Source organism: Canis lupus, chromosome 5 (genome assembly GCF_048164855.1).
Source record: "Canis lupus baileyi chromosome 5, mCanLup2.hap1, whole genome shotgun sequence".
Lineage (NCBI taxonomy): Eukaryota > Metazoa > Chordata > Mammalia > Carnivora > Canidae > Canis > Canis lupus.
The window spans coordinates 5549939-5577292 of NC_132842.1; the positions used below are offsets into that span (position 1 = coordinate 5549939).

The window sequence follows — 27354 nt, forward strand, 5'->3', positions numbered from 1 at the left end:
TAAATAAATAATTTTTAATGTATTCTTTTGTGTTTGGCTGCTTTCACTTAGGATAATGTTTTCAAAGTTCAGCCACATTGTAATGCATATCAGCACTGTTTCTTTTTATTGCTGAATATTTCGTCATATTAAAACACCATATTTTGACTATCCATTCATTAGTTAATGGAAATTTGAGTTGTTTCCACTTTTCAGCTATTATTAATTATGTTGCTATGAATATTTGTATGTAAGATTTTGCATAAAATATGTTTTCATTTCTCTTAGGATTCCCAGGAATGAAACTTGCTCGGTTATATGATAACTTTAACTTTTTGAGGAACTGCTGAACCCTTTTTCCAAATTTGTGGTGTGATTTTACATTCCACTGGCAATGTATGAAGGTTTGAATTTCTCCACATCCTCATCAATACATGTATCTGTCATTTTGATTATAGCCCTCCTAGTGAGTATAAAGTTCTCATTGCAGTTTTGATTTGCATTTCCCATATGTCTAATGATGCTGAGCAGTTTTCATGTGTTAACTAACTGGTCATTTCTATATCTTCGTTGGAGAAAAGTCTACTCAGATCCTCTTTCTAGTATTAAAATGGATTTTATATATATTATTATGTTGTCATAAGACTTCTATAAATATTCTAGATATAAGTCCCTTAACAGATACAGATGGGTTATGTTTCAATAAACTCATTGTAAGGTGAAAATATCCTAAGTAAAAAATGCATTTAAAACACCTAGACAGCATAGCTTTTGCCTAGCCAAATTTAAACATGCTCAGAATACTTACATTAGCCTACTGCTGGGCAAAATCATCTAACACAAAGCCTATTTTATAATAAAGTGTTGAGTATCTTATGTAATTTATTGAGTATTGCACTGAAAGTGAAAAACACAATGGCTATGCAGGTGCAGAATGGTTATAGGCATATTACTTGTTGAGCCTTGTGATCCTGTGGCTGACAGGGTTAAGGCTAGGGGCTGCTGCTCAGCAGTATGAGGGAGTATTTTACCATATATTGCTAGCCTGGGAAAAGATCCACATCCAAAATTCTAAAAGTGTAGTTTCTACTGAATGAGCAATGCTTTCACATCATGATAAAGTCAAAAAATTCTAAGTTGAGCCATCATAAGCTGGGGACTCTTTGTATATCACTTGCAAACAAAATATTTTCTTCTATTCTGTGCATTATTTTTGTACTTTCCTGATGGCACTGTTTGCAGCACAAAAGTTTTAAATTTGGAAGTAGTACAATTTATCTATTTGTGTGTGTGTGTGTGTTTGGTGTTATATCTAAGAAACTATTACTTCACCCAAGGTTATAAAGATCTAATCTTATGTTTTTCCCAGGAGTTTTACTATTTTAGCTTTTCATTAAGGTCTATGATCCATTTTGAGTTAATTTTTGTGTGTAATGTGAGTCATTATTTTTAAATAGATGCTACTGAGAGCAGAATGTTTTTTAATACCTTAAAGTCCTCCCAGAAAGGTCTTTTTCTCTTTCTGTGATTTAATAACTTACAGTTCTTTGCACATTCAATCAGAACATACTCATTGAGTCATTTGTGAAATGTAGGTGCAGTGAACAAGCCACTGTGATAAAAATAAAAGGGAACTATAACAGCAAGCACTATACTGCTATAATCCAGGACCAATCCAAATGGATTTAGGGTAAATTTCTGATTGCTCCTGCAAAGAACCAGACTCCAGCAACACTGGCTTAAATTGAGTCCAACCACAGAAAGATTACTGAATAACCTGGCATAGAAATTAATCCTTGTTTTAAAATACATAGATACCAGCAAAACAAAACAAAATACCTCAAGACCTCAAGAACCTCAAACATCTGAATTAGCATATATGGAGTGAAATTCAACATCTAAAAGCCTATGTATTTTATATTTGTTCCACCTAACAGTTACCGTGGAACTTTCTTATGTCAGACTACAAATCCTTAAACACTTTTTTAAATGATATTCCCAGTCCTTAATTCATGGCTCACATTTATATTTCAACTAGCTAAGCAATGTATTGTTTTTTAGGGGGCATCTCTATCATTTATTGCCTCTTGGTAAAAAGTCTGAACTCCTTATACCATTTGGCTCATTGTCCCAGCAGGGACACAAATCTAGTTCTGCAGCAGAGATAACCTGTCAAAAATGAAATTATTCTCTCATCCCATTGTGTCAAATTGTGGAGGGTCATTCAATGCCCTCCTCTGTCAATATGCACCAGGGGCAACTCCCCCGATGCCTTTCCCAGGAGTGATCAGGGTTTGTACTGCAGCAGTCTCCAAGATTAAATCAGTAGGCTATCTGAGCACTCTTGCCCCAAAAGGTACAAAGACCAAATCTGGGAAGTCCATGTCAATCAGAGAAAGACAAACAGAAGGTGAAGGAGCAGGTGGCAGAGAAGCCAATGCTTTTAGTCAGGAAGCAGAGACTAGATGGTTGGTCTACAGCCCTCATTGCTGCCTGTGTGCAGGCCATCCTTGCATGTTTCCAGATAGCTGGAAAAGCTGATCAGAGAAAACACCTTCTGGCATGAGCTCATCAACAATCCATCAAACACATCACTCCAAACTCATCAACATCTTCCTTTAAACCTTTGCTTACAGTAAAAGTAGTTTATTTCTCTTCTTCCGTACACACTATACCTCTGTGCTGTTTCTCCTCTTTTTCTCTTTTATTCATCCTTACCCACTATGCAAGGCCAGCTCAAGGCTCACTGCTGGATCCTGGTGATCTACCCTCATCTTATATCCTGTAGCAGCAGTTGTGAGGATCACTAATTTGATAGTTCATCAGTTCCCTTAAGGTATGTATTGTTACCTTCTCAACTATGTTGCAGAGGCAAAATTTACACATTAACTTTGTTGGGACCTGGCATAGTGCCATGGCTGGTACTTAGAACTCAGTATAAGCTAGCTCACATTCACAGATATTAACACCGACTTTATTATTTTTTTTAACACTGACTTTAAAATAATGATAGGAGGAGTTATAAATGTGGAGCAGTCACTATAGGTCAGACACCTAGAGTGTCTAGTTTAATTTTCAAAACAATTCCCTGATGTGGTGACATTATTCTAATTTTACAGGCTATAAAACTCAAGCCTAGAGAAATTAAATAATTTGTGTGTGCTCATGCAGCCAGCGAGTGGTGAACTGGACTGTACCTGGGTCTAACTCAAAAGTTCATGTTCAAAATCAGCATGTCATGCTGCCTTCCAAAAGGAAAGACTGTGATTGTTAAGAGGTGAAAATTGGCAATTGCTTTGCTCATACCTCTGTTACAGTGTTTATATGTCTTTCACACTCAATTATGAGTTCAGATATGGAACCCTGTATTTTCATTAAGTGTTGACATATACCATTTACTTAGTAAAGATACTCAGTGGCTGGGTAATCTTGGGCAAGTTACTTAACCTCCCTGTTGGCTTAGTTTCTTCAGCTAAAAAATGGCAACGAAAACAGTCCTTCAAAACAAAGCAAAACAAAACAAAACAAAACAAAAAACAAAACAAAACAAAACAGTCCCTCTCTCATGGGGGTGAAATGGTGTTTATAAAGTGCTTAGTAAAGTGACAGGCACATATAAAGGGGTATTAGTGATACTAATATCAGCTATTATCATCATTTTTATTACTATACTCTCCATCTAAAACCAGTGATGGAGACAAACTTCAGGTGGCAGAGACCATATTCAGTCACATATTCATACACACATTCCCATGTTTACAGCTGGATGGGTACTTTTTCTTTGTTGCATTTCTGTGAACCTAGAAACTGAGCTGGACTGCCATTTTTTTGTAGACCAGGCATTTTAAAAAGACCAAGCCACTGGGAAGGACATCTATAAATATTGTTTCTTTGACAGAGATTCTTAGCCATTCTGAATAAGACAGGACATCAGAACACCCCTGAGGCTTTTTCAAACCAAACCTATGAATCAAAACAACTCCATCTTCCAAATCCTATCACTACTGTCTCTACCCCCACAAAGGAAGTATATTTCTGGAGTTGAGAACCACAGTAAAGAGAGCTGTTGTTGATGCTTATGACTAGTAGGTGTAATCAGAGAGAGAAAGAGTGACAGAGAGAGAGAGAGAGAGAGAGAGAGAGAGAGAGAGAGGTGGCAACCACTGTTGCCTAGACCAACAGTTCACATTTTGCCGGATGTGGGTGGGTGTAGGGCACACTGCTCCACCATTTATTTCCATTTTTTTTCAGTTTCTGTTACTATTAGGCAGAATCCAAAAATTAAGGTGGGAAGGGAAGAGAAAGAATAAAAAGGCAGGTAAGCAATGATAATTTGAGTTTGTTTGTTTTTGTTGCTAGAGGACTAAGAAAGTATTGAGAGCAGATTTAAGTATGAATTAAAATCAAGTTCCAGGGACAGACCTCATACTTATAGGAATGCTATTCCCTGCTTTTTCCCTTTACCTTACTTCATAATTCATCCAATATCCTCCATGCACCTGAAGAGTCAGCGTATAGTTAGGACACAATAATTGTGCCATTATCTAGAGTTGCGCTGTCCAGTTGGGTAGCCACTAGTTCATGAGGACTTCAAATGTGGCTAGTCCAAATAGAGGTGTGCTATAAGGGTAAAAATGCTTGTTTTAAAAGATTTGGTATGAAAAAAAAAAGAATAAAAGATTTCACCAATAATTTTAATATTACTTAAATTTAATGCTATTTAGTATAATTACTATTAAGTAATTAAATGACCATTCGGGACATAAATGAAGTTTAATGTATTACTAAAACTAGCATTATTTTATATGTTTTATATATTTTATTTATATATATTTATATTTATTTATATATTTTATTAATATTTTATATTATTTTTATATTTATATTCACTATTTTACTGTGTTTCAAGTGGCTTCTTTAAAATTTAAAGTTATATGTATGGTTTGCTTTATATTTCTATTGAACAGGGCTGGTCTAGAGTACTACAGTTCCATTATTACAAGTGCCTAAACGTTGACTCAAAGGTGATAGATGGTTGTAAATGTAACATATGAATGTAATTTGGATATGAGTCATCAAGAGTTAAATTAGAATTGCCCCATTTCCTTTCCCACTGTACTTTATCCTCCAGTAGAACTGACAAACTCTTTCATATATGTGGTACCTGGGGTGGCCTTCCAGTGGCCACCTGGAAATACCTTTATCCTTCAAAGTGCCTCTTGGTCACCCTCATATAAAGTCTTCCCTATAGTCACTCTGTTCACCATATTATTTCCACACCTATCATTGAATATCACACACTTGAATGTGTTTATTTACAGGCCTGTCTTTCCCATTCAACTAGAAGCTTCTTGAGGTTAGGAGCTATATCTTATTCTACTTTACACCCTCCACATTGGGCACATGGTTGGCCTTCTATAGATGTGTTGAAACTGAAAAAAAAATAGTTCTGATTACAGCATGTTTAGCAGTTTCATGCAACTCAAGCATACATATAAGAACCATACTCCCTCCGTAAGTCTCACTTTGAGGGATGCTTCTCTGTTCTGACAGTGGGGTGACTATCTTGGGGGTTTCAACTTCTCTATTCAGTCGTGGTCTTATGAGCCACGTGTTTACAGCATAGCGTTGCACTGCGTTTGCTCACATTCATGGACCAGGCGACTTCATTTCTGCTTGTTGCTTACAATAGGGTAAATATACTGAATTAGTAAGCATGTTAAGGAATAGTCTTGATTTGCTAAGCCATATCATTTATGGAATTTAACCAGAAGGAAACCTTCCTCTTAAAAGAACAAAACAAACAAACCAATACTATATCCAGAAGCTACTCAGTTCATTGACCTGTCAGTTGTGAATTTTACATTATTAGCAGACATGAATGAGTTCGTTAATGTTGTTACTATAAATAGAGTAGCCTTAAGATAAATTTACTTAATTAGTAATGTAATTAATATGTTGTAAATCTCCTGCAAAAGATTTCGTGGTATTTCCCTCCCTCCCCTAATTGTTTTATTTTTGAGATGAAATCTTAAAGCATTCAATTGAAAGTACTTCTTTATTAAATACATGCTTCCAGATTTTGAAAATGCACTTAATTAAAGACTGGAGTTTTGCCTGGTGAAAAACACAATCTATTAAATGGTAATCAACCACTTAAGCAGCATTCCACTAAATACTACCATTCCATAACTATGCTGTTTCGATGCCTATAGTAACCAGAACAAGTGAAATATCAATTAGCACCATTTCAGTATACTTCCTAATGAAGTAGAAAGTACTTTCATCTTTCCAAATACTGTAACAGTGTCATCTAACATCCTCCAACAGCTGTTAGTGGCCCTTTAGCCCTGTTCAAACACTTGCATCTATCTGGATATCCAGCAGTGCCAAAATGAAGCTCCCCTCTCTTCCAAATCTGGTCCTAGATTTTGTAAATATAAGTATCTTAACCTCTGGTTGAGATAAAAAAATCTCCTTTGTGGAAAAGGCCTTTGTTCTCCATCCCTCAGAATCCATTATTAAACACAATCACGGAAATCTTGTATTGCAGAATGCCCATGTCACTGGTTAGCACTTAGTGTTCTTTAGTATTATTTCTTGCCTTTCCACTCATTAAAAATAATTTTCATTGTCTAGAGTCTCATGGAGGTGGAATATTACTGAGGGTTTGACTATATTCTTAATTTTTATCTGTATAATAAAGAGTACAGGTCAACAAACCTTTCAGCAAGGGTTTTTTTTTTTCCTTTCAACAAATTTTGAAAGAATGGTTAAAGCCATAGGATATAAAAGATCTGGTTTTATTTTCTATTTCTTTAACTCTCAAACTATCATTTCTAAGTTTGTAAAATCAGAATAATAGTATCTACCCAAAAAGTTACTTAGCTTGAATGACCTTAGCCTTATATATAATAAGCACATATTTACCAGTTGATACTTCATATTCACATCCAAAGCTGAACTTCTGACCACCTCCTCTCCAAACTCCCCCTGTCAATTGATGGCAGTTCCATCTTCCAAGTTGTTCAGGCCAGGACTTTGGAGTCATCACTGGCTCTTCTCTCAAACCCCACATTCTGTTGGCCCTACCTTCAAAATGCATGGTGATTCCCAAAGCTTCCTAATGGGCTCCTAGTTTTTTTTTTGTTTTTTTTTTTTAAGATTTTATTTATTCATTCATGAGAGACACAGAAAGAAAGAGAGGCAGAGACACAGGAAGAGGGAGAAGCAGGCTCCATGCAGGGAGCCTGTCGTGGGACTCAATCCCAGGTCTCCAGGATCACGCCCTGGGCTGAAGGCGGTGCTAAACTGCTGAGCCTCCCAGACTCCCTGGGCTCCTAGCTTTCATTCTTACTCTGTTCAGTTTATTCTCAAGCAGTGAGGGCAAACCTTTCAAATATAAGTCAGATCATGATACTCCTTTCCTCATAATCCCCCAACTGCCCCTCAATTTCACTCAATAAAAGCAAAAATTCTTACAATGGCCTATGGGACCCTACATGATCTTCCACCTCTTCATGCTCCTCTCCAACCACATCTCCTGCTACTCTCTTCCTAGTCATATACTTTCTACCCACGTGGGTCTTCTTGTTTCTTGAATATACCAGGCAGATCCCTGCCTTACAGCTTTGGCCCTGGCTGTTCCCTCTTCTGGGAACACCCTTCCCTCAGATAGTCTCTTAGTTAATTCCTTCAAAACTGTGCTCAGATCCTATCCTACCCAGTGAGGCCAAGCCTGACCACCTTATTAAGTATTACAACTTTACTTTGCTCAACTTTGTCTTTTTTTTTTTATGACACTTTTCACTTATTACTACTGAGATTATTTACTTATTTATTATTTTTATTGACTATTGTCTGTATCTCCCCATTAGAATATAAACTCCATAAATGCAGAGATCTTTGCCTCTCCTGTTTGCCAACATGTCTCAAGCACCTGGAATAGTGCTCAGCAAATATTTTTTAAATGAGTGAGTCGTATTTAGAGTAGAAATTTAAGTAACATAAAAAAAATGAGCAGTTCCTAAGTTATATATTTTTTATTACCCTTAAAAGTTATGGTTATCCACTGGTGAATCTTGGTCACTTCAGTAATGAGTAAGATACCTCTAACTATTTCCATGGTACTTACTCTTAATCATTTATAGCCCACTTTGCTTTTATGCTGTTTAAAATAAGTTATCTTCACTTAACAGTGAACACTTCACTTTACAATCATGCCTACAGTTGGTGGAGATTCTAATCTGTTTCCCAAGTGCCGGTGTACTCTCTTAGTTTGACGTCTTTGCAAATGCATGTACATGCTTTCTACATGCTTTCAAAAAAAATCAGCACATTCGCAATAGTGATGACGTCTGTTGAGAAAAAAGGGGAATGCTATTAGGAGGAAGTCAGAAGATATATTGGTAATATTTTACTTCTTCAGTTTGGGTATAGGTATCCAGATGTTGGCTTTATTATTATTCATTGTAATTTACATATACATTATACACCATCTTTTGTATATGAAACATTTCATAATAAAAAAGGAAGGACAAAAATAAATCTAGACTAGTATTTACTTGTTCTACTACCACTCTTTATTTTTCTTCTAGTTTGATATACCTCTCTGGACATAAATCTTCTAGCCAGTGTGTGGAAACTAACTTTTGTTGATTTAGCATTTATACCTTCTCCCAGCCCACAACCATCTCACTGATGAGTGATGTGAGATGAAATCAGAAAAGATCCCCAGCAGAAATAAAAAGAATATGATACTCATGGCTTTATTGATTTAGTCAACCTAGAAGCTATCAAGAGGGATGAGAATAAAGATAAAAATGAAAACATGTGATGGCTGCCAAAGCAGATTATTTTTTTCAAAAGACATATATAAAGATAATAACTTCACAATTGATTATAATACCTTATCTTCCCACTACAGCAAGGCAAGTTCCTTGGTTACCTTTATTTCATCCTCCCTTCCCTGACCCCACTGTAGTACAGGGATTTGATATTTACTTCTACAGCACACAATTCTGGTCATGTGTAGAACTGTTCACTGCCCATTTATGTCCGCTTTCCCCACCCCCCCACCCCCACCACCTCGCCGCAAACAGACTACAAGTTCACTGAAGAAAGGCTCCATGTTTTTTCACCATTTGAGCCCTGTCTCCAGTACAGCTGCTACGGTGTTGGCATGAGACTAGCTCAGTTCAAAGGTCAGCTCTTCTTACTCTCTGTGTAACCTTAACCTCTCTGTGCTTTCATTTCTTCGAAGATAATAACCATGGCATAAGCCCAGGATGTGAGAATTAATGCAATGACACATCTATATTAATTAGCACAAGGGTCTGGTCCAAAATCTAAGCTAAGTCAATAGAATAATTATTTACGATTACCATTTGGTGATGAAGAAGAAACCGAGTTGAGACAGAATAGTTCTTACAATATGATTTTTCATGAATCAAGTGCCTAGTCAATCTTCAGGAAATGTATGGAAACTGTGTCATGAATTTAAGCTTCAGAGTGCATGCTGAGAAGGTGTGGTTCCTTGGAGTGGGGCTACATCTCTGCCTGTTCATGCCTCAGGGTTAGGACCAACAGGGCTGCCTGGGTCAGGGGCTTGTGACATTTTGATGGTACAACCCAGAAGTGGAACTGATGTATCTGGACACTCAGAAAATATTTTTTGAGTCCCAACTATGGTGCCAGGAATTTGGCAAGATTATGGAGACGTGGTGGTGATAGGTCACATCTCTGGTCCCTATCCACAGGCCCCGCCTTGTCATGCTGCACCTATAATCTAGCCCCTTTAATAGAATATAGCTTATTCAATGCTATTCCTTAGTGCTGCTATTGTTGCTTCTCAAGAGACATCTGTTTACTTTTCCAAATATATTGCAGTTTCCCCTACAAATCATGTTTCTCATGACAATTATAACTGTAATACAGATAAACATGACTACACAACCAGTGTACCAATCTAATACCTCAAATCCTGGCATTTATTGAATTTATAATGAATTACTTAAATTTATAATAATTGCTTAAACTTTAAGCTACTTGTCACATAGAATGACAGAACTGACATAAAACATAGACATATTGAGACACCTGGGTGGCTCAGTGGTTGAGTGTCTCCCTTCAGCTCAGGTCATGATCCTGGGGTCCTGGGATGGACTCCCACATGGGGCTCCCTTCAGAGAGCCTGCTTCTCCCTCTGCCTATGTCTCTGCCTCTCTCTGTGTGTCTCTCATAAATAAATAAATAAAATCTTTAAAAGATATATAGACATATTTACATACTAAAAATATGTTAATAAGAATTGCTCTATTTTGAGGTGAGAATTACTAAGATCATTCTATGGCCTATAAAATAAACTCATGAGGTCTTTAAAATGGAAAATATTTTGGTGTGGCAAGCTATGATATGCCAACTTAATTTATTATAAGATCTGTGGACTCACTACAAGGTTTTGGATATAAAAATAATTAAAACAAGATTTTAATTAAAAGTAAATAAAAATAATAATGCTTTTGAAAGTAGTATGGCTTATGGCTGCCTTGGTGGCTCAGTCAGCTAAGCGTCTGCCTTTGGCTCAGGTCCTGATCCCAGGGTTCTGGGATCAAGCCCCATGTCAGGCTCCCTGCTCGGCAGGGAATGTGCTTCTCCCTCTCCTCCCTGCTCCTGCTCTCTCTCACTATTTCTGTCTCTCTCTCTCAAGAAAATAAAAAAAAAAAAAGAAAAGAAAAGAAAAGAAAAGAAAAGAAAAGAAAAGAAAAAGAAAAAGAAAAGAAAGTAGTATGGTTTAAAGAAATTCAGAGCGGCATATCAAGCATAGACATTTATGGCAATAAATTTTATAAGTGATTCATTTTAATAATAAGATGAAAATATCTAGAACTTTTTTACTAGAAGTTAATAAACATTAAAAAATTAGGTATTTGGTATTCATTCCTAGGATATAAAAATATAAAAAATTAATGGACACTGTATAGCCTAATGAGTATCATGTTTAAGATTTAAAGTAACTAAATCATAATATAATCCATATTATAAAGATATATTTCTTGAGAGATAATAATTGAAGAATTTTGAAATCTAATGTTGATCTGCCCAAGCCTGGGCACAACAATGCCCCACCTCAGTTTTTCAACAGATCCAAATACCAAGAAAAAACACAAATATTAGTATCACTGTGAAAATTATTAAGTACTAATAACCCAAAGATGACATTATATTTCTTAGACCTTTCACAACATACTGAACAGACAGGAAATACTACCCGGAAGAGGTTATGGAAGGTTTCTTAGCACATTTTCTGTGAATTTTGTCAGCTAGTCTTAACTATAAGACTATTTCAGTGAGGCCAGAGGGAAAATTGTCAGTGGTGGTTTATTCCAAGGGACAAAAGCTCTCTTTTCTGAAATTTCTGTTCAGAGGCCGAGAATTTAGAATGCCTCTAGGAAACCACACCTTTAGCGTTCCACAAGGGTATGTACAAGAAATACCTTCCCAGAAGAAAAATAAGAGGTGCAGGGGGTCAAGGGTTCAGGGCGACTCCTGGATATCAGGACATCCTAGTTAGTTTCTTTCGTGCTACAAAATGGCACTCTGGCCATTCGCTCCAAGCCAAATTATGAGACTAACTCCCGGTGTCCAAATCGTTCCTCTATCTTATTTTTTTTAAAGGTTCATTCATTCATTCATTCATTCAAGACACAGAGAGAGAGGCAGACACAGGCAGAGGGAGAAGCAGGCTCCCTGCAGGGAGCCCGATGCGGGACTCGATGCCAGGACCCCGGGATCACCACCTGAGCCAAAGGCAGACAGACGCTCAACCACTGAGCCACCCAGGCGTCGTCCCCCTCTATCTTATTTTAAAACGAAAAGGAGTATCACTAGTAAAGACTTTTTTTTTTTTTTTTTAAGAAAAAGAAGATAACGGTTGTCCAAAAGTTTTAAACTCAGGAAACACCCTAAGATACGTCAGACTGCGATCGTCAATCTCAAATTCTCACACGACCGGCCCTGGATGTACGGTGCCCTAGAGCGCCCCCCGGAATTCCTCCGGAGGGGTCAGTCGGGGCTCCTGGGCCGCCAGACAGGCGAGGGTTCGGCCACTTCTCCATCCACCTCCGAAGCAGCTTTGGGCGCAGCGGGGATCCCGGGGCCGCGCGTCCCCCCGAGGGCCGGGCCGGGCGGGGCGCGCGAGTCCTCCGGGCCACGGCCGGGAGCTGGGTCGGACCCGGGGTCAGACGCAGACCCGCGGGAGACACCGGCCCTCGGGGCCCCCGCCGGGCCGCTTACCTTGACGGCTCCCGGGGCCTCGGCTGGGGCGGGCGCGGGCGCGGCGCGGCGCGGCAGCCGCGGGGCAGGCGAAGCGCACACTGGGCGGCGCCCGGCTCAGGTCGGCGGCGCTGGAGGAAGTGGTGTCGGCCCTGCCCTCCCCGCGCAGCGCGCCGCCGTGTGGCGCCCCCGCGGGGGGACGTGTGGAGGAGGGCTCCTGCGCCTCGGGGGCTGCTTTCCCAGCTCCCGGCTCCGAGCCGCATGTCCCCCGGCCCTCCCCCTCCTCGCCACGCCCTTGAAGGAGGGGGGGGGGGGAAAGTTCTTGGTTTTCTAAGTTCTGGGAGAAGCTGGGCCTTCCCGCCTGACCCCTCCCCTCCGCGCGCCCCCTTCTCTCCGAGCGTTCGTTCCCTCGCTCAGCGATCCTGCCTCGTCACTCGGTCCACCCGTGGCTGAGGGATGTGGGGCCACACGACGGCTCCGCAGAAGCCCGACACCCTGAGCGCTGTTGCAACGGTCGGCCTAAGTGTTTGCTTCAAGCCCTTCCGCGCTTCCTCTTTCGGGAGGGTTGAGCAAAGCCGGATCTCCGCGGCGCGCAGCCCACCCTTGGGGGCCTCGGCGCCCGCGTGCCGAGCGCGGACCTCGCCCCGCGCGTGCGCGCAGCTGCCTGGCTCGCCACGCCGCGGGGATGCGCTCCGGCCGGGTGACGCGGCGCGGCTGTCCGAGGTCAGCGATCGGGTGGGGAAGGGCGCGCTCGGTCCGGGCCATTTCTCAACTGTCGGATTGGCCAACCCCCCTGAAGCTTAACGACACTGAGTTGGCCGGCGAGGCCGTGAAGAAACAGGCACTCGCTGGCGCACACTGCTGCCCGTGGAAACCCAAAAATCCGGTGATCCCCGCGGAGGCGAACTCAGCAATAGCTATTAAACTCACATATGCAGTTATCCTTTGATCCAGAAATCCCACTTCTCAGAATGTATTAGGGTGATAGGAGTGGTGACACGGAGTTTTGCATATATACCCACGCCCATTCTCGGCCGCATGATTTGTAATAGCACAGCACTGACTGGAAGTAACCGGAGGCTGCTCAGAGGGAGGGGGGCCTCCTGAGAGAATGAGGGGAGATCTGAAAATATAGAAGTTAAAAGCAGGATTTGTAAATGTGGTTGAATCCAGCTCCTCTTCCCCTATACATACAGCTGTGTCTTTTAGGGCTTATGTGTGGGGAAGGGGGTGGAGAAGACAAAGACATATGCGAGGCACAAAGTAGGTAAATTAAGATAGTTCAATCATTTAATGAAAAAAAAATTTAAGTATTTTATTTATTCGTGAGAGACAGAGAAAGAGAGAGAGAGAGAGAGGCAGAGACATAGGCAGAGGAAGAAGCATGCTCCCGGTAGGGAGCCCCGTGGGGGACTCGTCGTCCAGGATCATGGCCTGGTCCCAAGGCAGACACTCAACTGCTTAGCCACCCAGGCATCCCTTAACGAAAAACTATTAAACACCTACTCATCTAGGGACAATGGAAATAGTTATGGAGAAAACAATTCCCTGCTCTCCTGGATAGTACTTTCTAGTTGGGAGACAGCAAATTAATATATTTTTTAAAGATTTAATTTATTTATTCATGATAGACACACACAGAGAGAGGCAGAGACATAGGCAGAGGGAGAAGCAGGCTCTGTGCAAGAAGCCCAATGTGGGAATTGATCCTGTAACTTGGGGATCATGCCCTGAGCCAAAGGCAGATGCTCAACCACTGAGCCACCCATGTGTCTCTGCAAATTAATATTTAACTCATGAGTGACATAAGTATTTTGGAGGGAATTAAAAGGTGGGAGTGATGGTAGTGGGGATGGAGCTGTTGTTATTAATTAGGATCATCAAGGAAGATCTTTCTGATATGTGTCACTTGAGCCAGACCTAAATGACTTGAGAAATTAATTAATGTGGATTTTTGAGTGCGAATGTTCAAGGGCTCTGGGTTAAGAGGGTACTTGGGATGCTGGGAGAACAGCAAAGTAGCTAATACGGCTAGAGGAGAACGAGGGGACAGGTGGTATGTGACATCAAAGAGGAAATTGTGGACAGATCATGTGTGGCCTTTCTGGTTGTGGTAGGGACTTCACTGTGAGATAGGAAGCCATTAAAAAGTTGTAGAAAGTAATAGTACTGTATAGAAAGCCAGGGCAAGCAATAGAGTGACTTTCATAAGAGAGGAAGAATGGGCAGGCAATGCCCCTTTGAAAAAGTAATGAAAAGGGGCAGCCCTTCAGAGATTTGGAAAAACATTTCAAGGGAAGGAAGAGCAAGAAAAGCCTTGAGATAGGACCATACAAGGCTAGAAAGAAGGCCAGTGTGACTAGCATATAGCAAAAAAATAAGGCAGTGGTAGAGGATGGGGACAGAGAGGTAAGTGGACCAGATCAGGCAGGGCTTTGGGGTCAGCCTTGAGGACTTTGGGTTTTATTCTGATTGCAATGAAGAGCTATTGGAAAGTTTTTAGGAAGTACGTGGTCTGATTTATGCTGTATGGCATCATGCTGGTTGGTGATTGGAAATAGATCAAATGGGGCAAGGGCAAGACAAAGGGCAATGAGAGATTACTCAGTAGGCTGTAGCAATAGCCATTCAGGTGAAAGATGGTGGTGGCTTTAGTTAGTATTCTAATAGTGGGGATGATGGGAAGAGTTTGGATTCAAGACACAACTTCAGAGCAGAACCAACAGTGTTTGCTAATGGGCTGTTGCAGGAGTGGGGGAGTAGCAGAGTGGCAGAGTGGCAGAAGGGATTAGGAATTGACTGTGAACCGGTGTGGCTGGAAGTCCTGAGAGCTCTAGCGTGAGGCAAGGCTAGACAGAGAAAGGTCAGTAGGGACAAACCGTGTAAAACCATGAAAACCATGTTGAAGATTGTTTTCTCATCCTAAAAACAATGAGATTGTGTTAAAGAATATTTTAAGCTGGCAGGATTTGTATTTTAGGAAAATCACTCTGGCTATAATTGGGGAATTGATCAGATGAGGAGAAGAATGGGTGCAGTAAGATTTCTGAGCTAGGCTGGGTGAGACATTATAATGGTTTGGACTAGATTGGTGACAGTGGAAATGGAAGGAATTGGTGGACCTGAGAGATATTTACAAGGTAGTTGATAGGAGGCTGTGATGACTGGATGTGGACAGAGTGAGGAAGAGGGACGAGCCAAGGATGCCAATTAAGATTCAGGCTTAGAGATAGTGAGTTTTATTTTGACAAATTGTTGACAAGCCTCTGAGACATGCAAGTGGAGACCTCACGTAGAGAGATATATAAGGGTCTGATGCTCAGAAGATGGTTTAGAGTTAGAAATACAGTTTGGGTAATCCACCTATAGGTGGCTATTGAGATGGTTTAGAGAGAAGTGAGTGGGATGAGAGAATGACCCAAGGCTAAGCCTTAAAGAACGTCACCATCAAAGTAGAAGAAGCTTCAGCTTGCAAAGGAGACAGAGGAAGAGCTCTAATGGAGTAGGAGGCAAACCAGGAGAAGGTAGCGTGGAAGTCTCAAGAGTGGGGGTGCTTACCCGTGTCTGGAGATGTTAAGAGTAATGTAAGATGAAGATCAAGATGTGCCCATTAACTTGAGCCTTATTAATGACCACAGAGACCTATTTTATTTATTGTATTTAAATTCAATTAACATATAGTGTATTACTAGTTTCAGAGGTAGAGTTCGTCAGTCGCATATAATACCCACTGCTCATTACATCAAGTGCCCTCCTTAATGCCCATCACTCAGTTACCCCATCTTCTCCCAGCATCCACCTCCCCTCCAGCAACCCTCAGTTTATTTCCTATAGTTAAGAGTCTCATGGTTTGTTTGTCTCCCTCTCTGATTTTGTCTTGTTTTATTTTTCCCTCCCTTCCCCTATGATACCACAGAGACTTATTTTAAATAGCATGTTAGGGCTGGAAGCCAGATGGGTTGAGGAGTAAATAAGGAGAAAGGAATGAAGACTGTGAGCAAAATAACCCTTCTGAATAGTTGTGTGTAAAGAGGAGAAGGATAGCAAGGTAGAATGTCAGGCATGTGAAACTGAGGAAGATTTTATTGTTGTTTAAATGGTTTTCAAGCAGGAAGAATCCAGATGAGAGGAGGGGTTAAATATTAAAGACAGAGTAGAGATAATTGATGGTGGAAAGTTCTTATGTTTTTTTTCCCTAGTAATTGAAGTATAGTTTACATATAATATTATGTTAGTTTCGGGTGTACAACCCAGTGATTTGACAATTATATACATTATGAAATGCTCACCAAGGTAAGCGTAGTTACCCCCATTACTGTACAAAATTATTGCAATGTTAATGATTATATTTCCCATGCTGTACTTTTCTCCGTATGACTTAATTTATAATTGAAAGTTTGTAGCTCTTAATTCTCTTTAGTGATTTTGCTTAGCCCCACCCTCCTCATCTCTGACAACCACCTGTTTTGTTTTCTGTATTTATGAGTCTGTTTCTGGTTTTTGTTTGTTCATTTATTTTGTTTTTTAGGTTCCACATATAAGGGATATCATATGATATTTGTCTTTCTTTTTGGACTTACTATCCTTACCATAATACTCTCTATGTCCATCTGTGTTATTGCAAATGGCAAGATTTCATTCTTTTTTACAGTTGAGTAATATTCTATTATGTATACATAATATATGTTATACTATATATATATATATATATATATATATATATATATGCCATATCTTCTTAATCCACTTATTGATGGACATTTAGGTTGCTTCCATGTCATGGTCATTGTAAATAATGTTGCAGTAAGCATAGGGATGCACATATCTTTTCAAATTAGTGTTTACATTTTCAGCTGGTAAATACTCAGAAGCCAAATTACTGGATCATATGGTATTTCTTTTTTTCATTTCTTGAGAAATCTCCATACTGTTTTACAGACTGGCTGCATGAATTTGCATCCTTACCACCAACACACAAGGGTTCCCTATTCTCCACATCCTCACCAACACATTTATTTCTGTCTTTTTGATACTAGCCATTCTGACAGGTGTGAGGTGATATGTCATCGTTGTTTTGATTTGCATTTCCCCAATGATTAGTGACATTGAGCATCTTTTCATGTGTCTGTTGGCCATTTGTTTGTTTTCTTTGGAAAATGTCAATTCAGGTCTTCTGCCCATTTTTTTAAAAAGATTTTATTTATTTATTCATAGAGACACAGACAGACAGAGAGAGAGAGAGAGAGAGAGAGGCAGAGACACAGGCAGAGGGAGAAGCAGGCTCCATGCAGGGAGCCCAACATGGGACTCCATCCGGGTCTCCGGGATCACGCTCTGGACTGAAGGTGGTGCTAAACCACTGAGCTACCCGGGCTGCCTTCTTCTGCCCATTTTTATTTTTTTAATTTTTTTCTGCCCATTTTTAAATTGCATTATTTATTTTATTGGTGTTGAGTTGTATGATTCTTATATATTTTGGATATTCTTTATCATATATATCATTTACAAATATCTTCTTCCATTCAGTAGGTTGCCTTTTGGTTTTGTCAATGGCTTCCTTCTCTGTGCAAAAGCTTTTGGTTTGATGTAGTTCCAATAGTTTATTTTTCATTTTGTTTCCTTTGCCTGGGGAAGCAAATCCAGAAAAATAATGCTATGGTCAGTGTCCAAGAGTTTATTTTTATTCTATGTTTTCTTCTAGGAGTTTTATGGTTTCAGGTCTCACACTTAGGTCTTTAGTTCATTTTATTTTTGTGTACAATGTAAGAAAGTGAGCCAGTTTTTTTTTTTTTTTCCATGTGGCTGTCCAGTTTTCCTGCCACCATTTACTGAAGAGGCTCTTTTTGTCCCATTGTATATTTTTGGGTACTTAAATAAGTTAAAATAAGAAAAGTAAGATTTCCTGTATTTTACCAGAAAGGAAGAAGACTGCGTTTAGAGTAGATGAGAATTTTCTTCTTTTTGATAGCTGTGAGATAAGGAAATTCTAATTTGAAACCTCTATTTTCTTTTGTAAGGTAAGAAAAGAAATAATCTTCCGCTGGGAGATAGAAGGGACTATCAAATGGATTATCATAGATTAGGGAAACGAGAAAATTTGACAAGGTCATTGGAGAGAAGGGAGAATGAGTTGACCAGAAAAATTTAATGAAATTTCCAGGCAGTATGAGAATCTATTTGAAATTGACAATGATGGTGTAAGCAATCTGCTCCATCATGTGACTTTCCTGCAAGACTAGGTTCCCTAGGCTTGGAGAAAGTTTAGCTGTGATGGGTAAGGATGGATTATTGTGTTCGGAAAGTAGGTAGATTAAATTTTGCTTCTGGATGTATCAAGATTATGGGTGCTCACGATGTCCAGAATGTGACCGTGGGCCTCCATGGCTGAAGTGATCAAGGAAATGAGAGGCCAAGGGGTTACGTATATCACCCCAGTTACACCTTGACCTAACTTTTTTATGCGAAATGATTGTGCTTACTATTCTACCTTTTATAACTTTGAGTCATCCAGGATTAGGGTGGCTCAGAATTTACTGTTGAGACTGAGCCTCTTCTGAGAGTACCAAAATGCTAACTGAATGAGAATGGCAAGAAACAAGTGTGATACATGACTCTTCCAGACAAACAATGATGACAAGATTTAAAGTCGTCATTAAGAAAGACTGAGATTCAGGTGTCAGGGTTTCAAAATGAGAGAGCAGGACTGACTGTGATTTTTGGAGATGACAGATCTGCAATGGTAGACAGAGAGTTTACCCAAATGGTCTGAGCCTCAAGAGAAATCAGTTTGCTTTTTGCTTTCTTTTCCTTTCAATAAAAGGAGGAGCCATTAAAGGTCTTCCAGTAGTAGTGGGGAAGCTTCACCTTCTAAACTGAAGGAACATGGAGTGTGAGAGAATAAACTACTTTTCCTTGAGAAAGCTACAATGAAAATGCCAAGTTAAAGTTCCAGAACAGAGGAGCACTCTAGAAATTGCCCCATGGTACAGGAGTGGCAGTGAGAGAGTTTGGGATGTGGGGAAGACAAGGGCTGAATGAATCACAGGTGAGGAAGAAGAGAATATCATGGGATGATAGTATGGAAGAAATTTCTCCTGGTGATCTCTTTGCAGAGGGACTAGTGAAGCAGTCTCCCTGGAGTATCCTACAGAGCATGGTAGTGGCTAGAGAACATGGACTCTGGCACCATAGAAGAACTTAAGTTTAAATTGAGGTGGATTTTAACTGTGTCTTACTACCTTACTGTTTTGGCATGTCCATCAAGTCCAACATGTATTTTGGCCCGTTTCCCTCTGGCTAAAGAGCATTCAGCTTCTGGTAAGGGAATTAAGATTTCTGCCACTTTTGGGAGGGGGGTATGTTTCCCTTTGGCTTAACAATTCATAAAGCTTTGCCTGTTAATTCTATGTGGATTACCCTTAATTATAGGGAATATTTGCTTCTGATTTAGATACATAACTTTTACACTATCTGCAATCCATTTTCCAAAGATGGCATGACCCTATGTCCCTTCCCCATCAAGAGGTGGAGTCCATTTCTCTCCCTCCCCCTTGAATGTGGGTGGGTTCTGTGACTGTTCTGATCAATCGAAGATAGCAGAAGTGATGGTGGGCTTAGCACCTACCGGCTGGGAGCATCATTTCCTACCTCTTTCAGCCCTGAACACTCATGAAGCAGCCTACTCTATCGGAGAGACAGGCCACATAAAGAAGAGAGGCCACCTTAGACATGAGGTGAAGATGCTATCTTGGACACCCAGCCCATCAAACCTTCAGAAGATTCGAGCCCAAATTACCTAAATGCAGCTACACCAGAGAGCATAGAGAACCAACCAGATGAGCTGAATCAACCTACAGATTCCTGAGAGATAATGAGACATAGCTGTGTTAAGCCTCTAAGTTTTGATTTGTTAAAGCAATAGATACTCAAGACATCTTGAGTACCTCTGTGCCTCATGTTTCTGTCGTAGTAAAGCTTCTGTGCTTTTCCTTTTAAAATATTAATTGAGAGGCACCTGGGTGGCTCAGTGGTTGAGCATCTGCCTTCGGCTCAGGTCGTGATCCTGGGGTCCCTCTGCCTGTGTCTCTGCCTCTCTGTGTGTATCTCATGACTAAATAAATAAATAAATAAATAGACAACAAAAATAACTGTGATTTCTATTTTAATCATAAAAATACATAATTAGTATACTACTATTAATATTTTATGTTGGTTTTATATATAGTATATGTATTTTTTCTTGCCCGTTAACAAAATGTTCCCTCTGCCTGACCTCTGACCCTCTACTTGTCTTCTGGCCACTGTTTTCAGATATCAATTTCCTGCTTTATACCCTAGTGATAGTCAGTGGGAGGAATACCAAACAGGCTGGATGGAAGAACAGCAGCAGGAGAAGGGTAGAGAAGAAAAGAGAGAGCCCAAGGAGGCTTGGGAGACGATTTTTGGTAGGAAGCTGAGAGAAAAACAGAGAGAAAGATGTCTTTGGGGACACTGCTGGGTATAAGAGGTAGAGAGTGAGAAAGAAGGGAGGAAAGTAATTTGCTTGAAGATTAAACTTGGATGGTTTCTTTGCATCCACACTGCAGAGGCTATGCCTATGGGAGTCCAGTGGTAGGTTACTCAATAAACATTAAGATCTTTGAAATACTGATTATATATATATATATACACACTGTATCGTCCCAGAGCATATGTCTGTAAAGCAGCGATCATGGCTACCCATGGCATAAGTCAAAGGAAGTTCCTGGAGAGAAGCTCTGAGAGCTCACTCAACTCAGACAGGAAGTACAGTTGGGCCACTTCAGGGACTACAGTTAGAAGTAAGGGACCACCAGGAAGTCTTTCCATCTCTTTATTACTTTTCCTTAAGTATTTTTTTATTGTGATAAAATATACATGACATTGGGGCACCTGGGTGGCTCAGTCAGTTAAGCATCTGCCTTCAGCTCATGATCCCAGGGTGCTGGGATCAAGTTCTGCATCAAGCTCCTGTTCCCCAAGAGTCTACTTCTCTCTCTCCTTCTGCCTACTGCTCCCCCTGCTTGTACTCTCTCTCTCTCTTTGACAAATAGGTAAAATCTTTAAAAAATACATACATGATATAAGTGTATCATCTTAACCATTTTCAAGTGTACCACTTAGTGGCATCAAATACAATAATAATGTTATTCCACCATTACCACCATCCTTCTCCATGGTAGTTTTCATCTTGTAAAACTGAAACTCTATACTCATTGACCACTAGCTCCCCATTCTCCCCTCCTACAGCCTCTGGCAACCATTCTACTTTCTGCCTGTTCTTCACTATCTCATGTAAGTGGGGTCATATACTTTTTTTTTAAAAAAAGATTTTATTTATTCATGAGAGACACACACACAGGGAGAGGCAAAGACACAGGCAGAGGGAGAGGCAGCTCCCCACAGAGCAGAGAGCCTGATGCAGCACTCGATCCCAGGACCCTGGGATCAAGACCTTAGCCAAAGGCAGACACTCAATCACTGAGCCACCCAGCAGCCCCAATAATATACTTTTTGAAACTGGCTTCCTTTACTTAGCATAATATCCTTAAGTTTCATTCACGCTATAGCTTAAGTCAGATTTTCCTTACTTTTTAAGGCTGAATAATATTCCATTGCATGTATATGCACATTTTGCTTATTCATGCAACTTGGGTTGCCTCCATGTTTTAGCTTCTGTTTTTTGTTTTTAAAGATCTTATTTATTTATTCATGAGAGGCACAGAGAGAAAGACCCAGAGACATAGGCAGAGGGAAAAGCAGGCTCCCTACAGGGAGACTGATTCAGGACTTGATCCCAAGACCCCAGGATCATGCCCTGAGCCTAAGGCAGATACTCAACCACTGAGCCACCCAGGTGTCTCAATGTACAAAATTTTTAACTTTTCTGCAGAGTCCAGTATATGTATCTTTTATTTGGTTGCCTGTATCTTTGGTGTCATAACTAAGAAGTCATTGTGAAATCCAATGTTGTGAAGATTTTACACTATGCTTTCTTCTGAAGTTTCCTGGTTTTAGGTCTTACATTTAAGTTTTGGATACATTTTGAGTTAATATTTGTTTATGTTGTTAGGCAAGGGTCAAATTTTATTTTTTTTACATGTGGATATCCAGCTTTCCCAGCACCACTTGTTGAAGACTGTCCTTTACTCGTGTTATGGTCTTGGTAGCCTTGTCAAAGATCATTTGATCATATGTGAGAGTTTGTTTTTGGGTTCTCTATTCTATTCCATTGCTCTGTATGTCAGTCTTTATGCTGGTACTACACTGTTTTGATTTCTATAGCTTTGTAGTAAGTTTTGAAATCAGGAAGTGTGTGTCCTCCAACTTTGTTCTTTTTTAAGATTGTTCTGTCTATTATATATGAATTTTAGGATGGGGTTTTTCTATTTCTACAAAGAATCTGTAGAGTGCTTTGGGCAGTATTGACATTTTAACAATATTAAGTCTTCTAATCCATGAACATGGGATTTGATTCCATTTATTTATAATTCTTTAATTTCTTTAAGCAGCGTTTTGTGGCTTTCATTGTACAAGTCCTTCAACTCTTGGTTAATTCCTTAAATTTCTTTCTTTCTTTCTTTCTTTCTTTCTTTCTTTCTTTCTTTCTTTCTTTTTTCTTTCTTTCTTTCTTTCTTCTTTCTTTCGAGAGTAGAAGTGAGTGGGGCAGATGGGTAGAGAGCAGAGGGAGAGGGAGAGAGAGAGAGTCTCAAGCAGTCTCCCTGCCAAGGGAAGAGCCCAACTCAGGGCTTTGTCTCATGATCCTGATCATGACCTGTGCCAAAATCAGAGTCAGCGGCTTAACCAAATGAGCCACCCAGGTGTCTCAATACTTTATTCTTTTTGATGCTATTGTAGAATTATTTTCATAATTTCCTTTTCAGATGGTTGTTTGTAGAAATGCAACTGATTTTTACATGTTAACTTTGTGTCCTGCTAGTTTGCTGAATTCATTTATTAATTTGAACAGTTTTTTATTTGTTTGTTTATTTTGGTGTGGAATCTTTAGGGTTTTCTATAGAGGAGATCATATCATCTGCAAACAGAAATAATTTTACTTTCTCCTTTCCAATTAAGATTCTTCTTATTTCTTTTTCATGCCTAATTGTTCTGGATAGAACTTCTGGTAATTGTGTTGAATAAAAATAGTGAGAGTGCACATCCTTGTCTTGTTCTTAATCTTAGAGAAAACACTTTCAGTCCTTCACCATTGAGTTTGATTTTTGCTGTGGGTTTTTCAGATATGATTGTTATATATTAGGTTGAGTAGTTTCCTTCTATTCCTAATTTCTTAAGAATTTTTATCATGACAGGATGTTAAGTTTTGTCAAATGCATTTTCTCTATCCATTGAAACGATCATGTGTTTTTTCTTTTCCTTCATTCTGTTAATGTGGTATATATTATATCAGTTGATTTTCATATGCTGAACTCCCCTTGCATTCTAGGAATAAATTCCACTTGATCATGGTGCTTAATCCTTCCAACATGCTGCTGAATTTTATTTGCTAGTATTTTGTTGATTTCATTTCTCTTTTTGTACTCATATGGTTTATGTCTAATATTCTCTACCTAACTGCTTTTTTTCTTCTTTTTCTGTAAATTAACTTTTTTGCCCTACCTCACATATGACCACTCCTTGGAGTAGCTCCCCTGGACTCCAGACTCTGAGAGATATCCATGCAGAAAGTTTGTTGAGAACGATTTTAGAAATGAGGCTTGTAAATGAGTGAGGGAAGAGGGATTGAGAGAGAGAGAAACTAACTACGGTATATTGGCAACAAAAGCCTTAGCCAATTATACAGAGAGCTCTAGGCAAAGGAGACAGGACCTTTGCTTGCCCCATATTAACCAGCCATTGGATACTGACTGTCTTTGGGGAGGAGGGGATGCCCTTAAACAGAGCAGCTCTTTTTGGTCAAGGGCAGTTTCTGGAGAAGGATTCAGATATGAGCAGTGAGCAGCTACCACTACTGTAAAGGGAATATGAACCTTGGGCATCGTAATCCAGATTGACCTCATGTCCCATCTCAAATACCAACTGGAACTGAAGAGAGTCCTTATGTTCCACTTTAAAATTCCTGGGAGCTAGAATCTGATTTGCCATGTTTGATTTGTTATCTTCTGATCAGCTCTGGCTCTGGAAGTGAGTTTATGAGGTATATTATCTCCTGGGATCTAACTGATAAATGTTTGCTAGTATCCAATTATCAAAACAGCTATAATTTGTCTTTGATTGTAAGTGCTGATAAGTAAAGATTTAGTATTCAGTCTCTAAACCAGGTACTATTTGTCTAACATTTTTGTTAAAGAGTAGTTATGATTTTGTTGAAATAGAGGCAAACATTTAGATAAATATGATTCTAAAAGTCAGTGTTTGTACATGTAGGGATGTGTGGGACAAATGGGTGGACAGGTCATGTAAAAAAAAAGCTCACATTTATTCAAAAGATTGAATAGTTACCTTTTTTTAAAAAAATATTTTATTTATGTGAGAGAGAAAGAGGGAGAGAGAGAGAGCATGAGTGTGGGGAGAGGCAGGGAGAGAGGGAGAAAGAAGCAGACTCCCTGCTGAGCACAGAACCCAAGGCAGAGCTGAAGTCAGACACTGACTGAGCCACCCAGGTACCCCATTACCTTTATTTTAAAAAGATTTTTATTGGGATCCCTGGGTGGCACAGCGGTTTGGTGCCTGCCTTTGGCCCAGGGCGCGATCCTGGAGACCTGGGATCAAATCCCACATCAGGCTCCTGGTGCATGGAGCCTGCTTCTCCCTCTGCCTATGTCTCTGCCTCTCTCTCTCTCTCCGTGACTATCATAAATAAATAAAAAATTAAAAAAAAAAGATTTTTATTATTAAGTAATCTCTTCACCCAACATGAGGCTCAAACCCACAGCCCCATTAAGAGTCACATACTTTTTAAAGATTTTATTTTTCTCAAAAAAAAATTTTTTTTTTTATTTTTGAGTGATCTCTCCACCACAATGTAGGGCTCAAACCCACAACCTCATTTAGAGTCACATTCTCTACTGACTGAGCCAGCCAGGCACCCCTGAATCTTTACCTCTTAAAAGCATTTTTGTTTGCCATGTCTATAGTTTTACCTTTTCCAGAATGTCATATAAATGAAATCATATAGTATGTAGCTTTTCAGATTGGTTTTATCCACTTAGCAGTATGCATTTAAATTGATCTAAGTTTTTGTGTGGCTTCATAGCTCATTTATTTTATTACTAAATAGTATTCTATTAAATAGATATATTGTAGTTTGTTTATCCATTCACCAAGGACATTTTAATTGGTCACAGTTTTTGGTGGTTATGAGTAAAACTGCTTTAAACATTAAAACTGCTTTAAACAAACATTTCATATCAGTTGGCTAAATTCCTGGTAGCAGGGTTTCTGGATCATATAATAAGACTATGTGGGATCCCTGGGTGGCGCAGCGGTTTAGCGCCTGCCTTTGGCCCAGGGCGCGATCCTGGAGACCCGGAATCGAGTCCCACGTCGGGCTCCCGGTGCATGGAGCCTGCTTCTCCCTCTGCCTGTCGCTGCCTGTCTCTGCCTCTCTCTCTCTCTCTCTGTGACTATCATAAATAAATTTAAAAAATTAAAAAAAGACTATGTATACTTTGTATGAAATTGCTAAACTGTCCTCCAAAGTAGTTGTGTCTTTTGTATACCGATCAACAATAAGTGTTCTGTTGTTCTGCATCTTCACTAGCAATTGGCATTGTCAGTTTTTTGAATTGTAGCCATTGTTAATAGGTGTGTGGTGGTATCTCATTGTCATTTTTTGTTTGTTTGTTTTTGTCTGTTTTTTTTATTTACTCATGAGAGCCAGAGACAGAAAGGCAGAGACATATAGACAGAGGGAGAAGCAGGGTCCTCTCAGGGAGCCTGATGCGGGGACTCAATTCCTGGGCCAGGATCAACCGCTGAGCCACTCAGGCATACCTCTCATTGTCGTTTTGATTTGCATTCCCCCAATGATATATGTTGTGTATCTCTTAATATGCTTGTTTATTATCTGTATTTTTTTTTTTTTTTGGTGAGGTGTTCATTTAGATCTTTCGCCATCTCTTTTCTTTCTTTCTTTCTCCTTTTCTTTTCTTTCTTTTCTTTTCTTTCTTTCTTTCTTTCTTTCTTTCTTTCTTTCTTTCTTTCTTTCTCTTTCTTTCTTTCTTTCTTTCTTTCTTTCTTTCTTTCTTTCTTTCTTTCTTTCTTCCTTTCTTTCTTTCTTTCTTTCTTTCTTTCTTTCTTTCTTTCTTCTTTCTTCTTTCTTTCTCTTTGCTTTGTTGTATTATTGTTGGAATGTAAGAGTTCTTTGTTTATTTTGAGAATGCTAAAATGTTTTAAAGTGTTTTATTTATTCATTTGAGAGAGACAGAGAGTGAGCGAGAATACAAGCAGGGTGGAGGGTCAGAGGGAGAGGGAGAAGCAGACTCCCTACTGAGCAGGTAGCCTGATGCAGGGCTCTATCCCCGGACCCTGGGACCATGACCTGAGCTGAAAGCAGATGCTTAACTAACTGAGCCACTTAGGAGCCCCAAAATTTTAATATCCAATTTCTGCTCACTCAATATTAATCCTAGCAAGGTCTAAAAAACCTCTTCCACCCCCATTTCCTTTCACACAGTGATAGCAAATGGCAGCTACCACCAGTCAGCTTTTGTATGAAAGAAAAGTGAAAAGTTGTTTAGTGCTATCAGTATGAAGTGTGACTATGCACACTATAAAATCGATACTTAAAATCTTTTTGTCTATTAAAAGAGGCCAAGTGTTTTATCCAGTATGATTGTCAATGCTAGGTGCACATTGGAACCACTGGTGGAGCCATAAAAAGTACTGATGCCTTAGGTAAAATCCTAAAATAAGTGTTGATATCAAAACCAACTAAAACCATATGGGACACTACTATATACCCACTAGAATGGCTGAAATTAAAAAGATTGATCATACTAAATATTGGCAAGTGTGTGGAAGAACTGGAACTCTCATACATTGCTAATGGGAGCAGAAATGGTACAACCACTTAGAAATTAGCAGTTTATTGAAAGGTGAAACACACTCACTATATGACCT

General features: G+C 39.6%; 1 protein-coding gene and 1 long non-coding RNA gene across 4 annotated transcripts in view; one reads left to right on the forward strand and one right to left on the reverse strand.

Moving 5' to 3' along the window:
- APBB1IP (amyloid beta precursor protein binding family B member 1 interacting protein) overlaps window positions 1-13235 on the reverse strand; it is a 107471-nt gene extending 94236 nt beyond the window's left edge. The window contains exon 1 of one of the 3 annotated variants that reach the window (XM_072825265.1): window positions 13183-13235. The gene's annotated coding sequence lies outside the window, so the exon portion shown is untranslated. Of the gene's footprint in view, window positions 1-12273; window positions 12890-13182 lie in introns of those variants that run through there. The other 2 variants (XM_072825264.1, XM_072825263.1) reach the window with 2 other exon arrangements.
- Window positions 12992-27354, forward strand: part of LOC140633172 (uncharacterized) — a 43071-nt gene continuing 28708 nt past the window's right edge. The window contains exon 1 of the long non-coding RNA XR_012030788.1: window positions 12992-13138. This is a non-coding gene — a long non-coding RNA (uncharacterized lncRNA). The remainder of the gene's footprint in view (window positions 13139-27354) is intronic.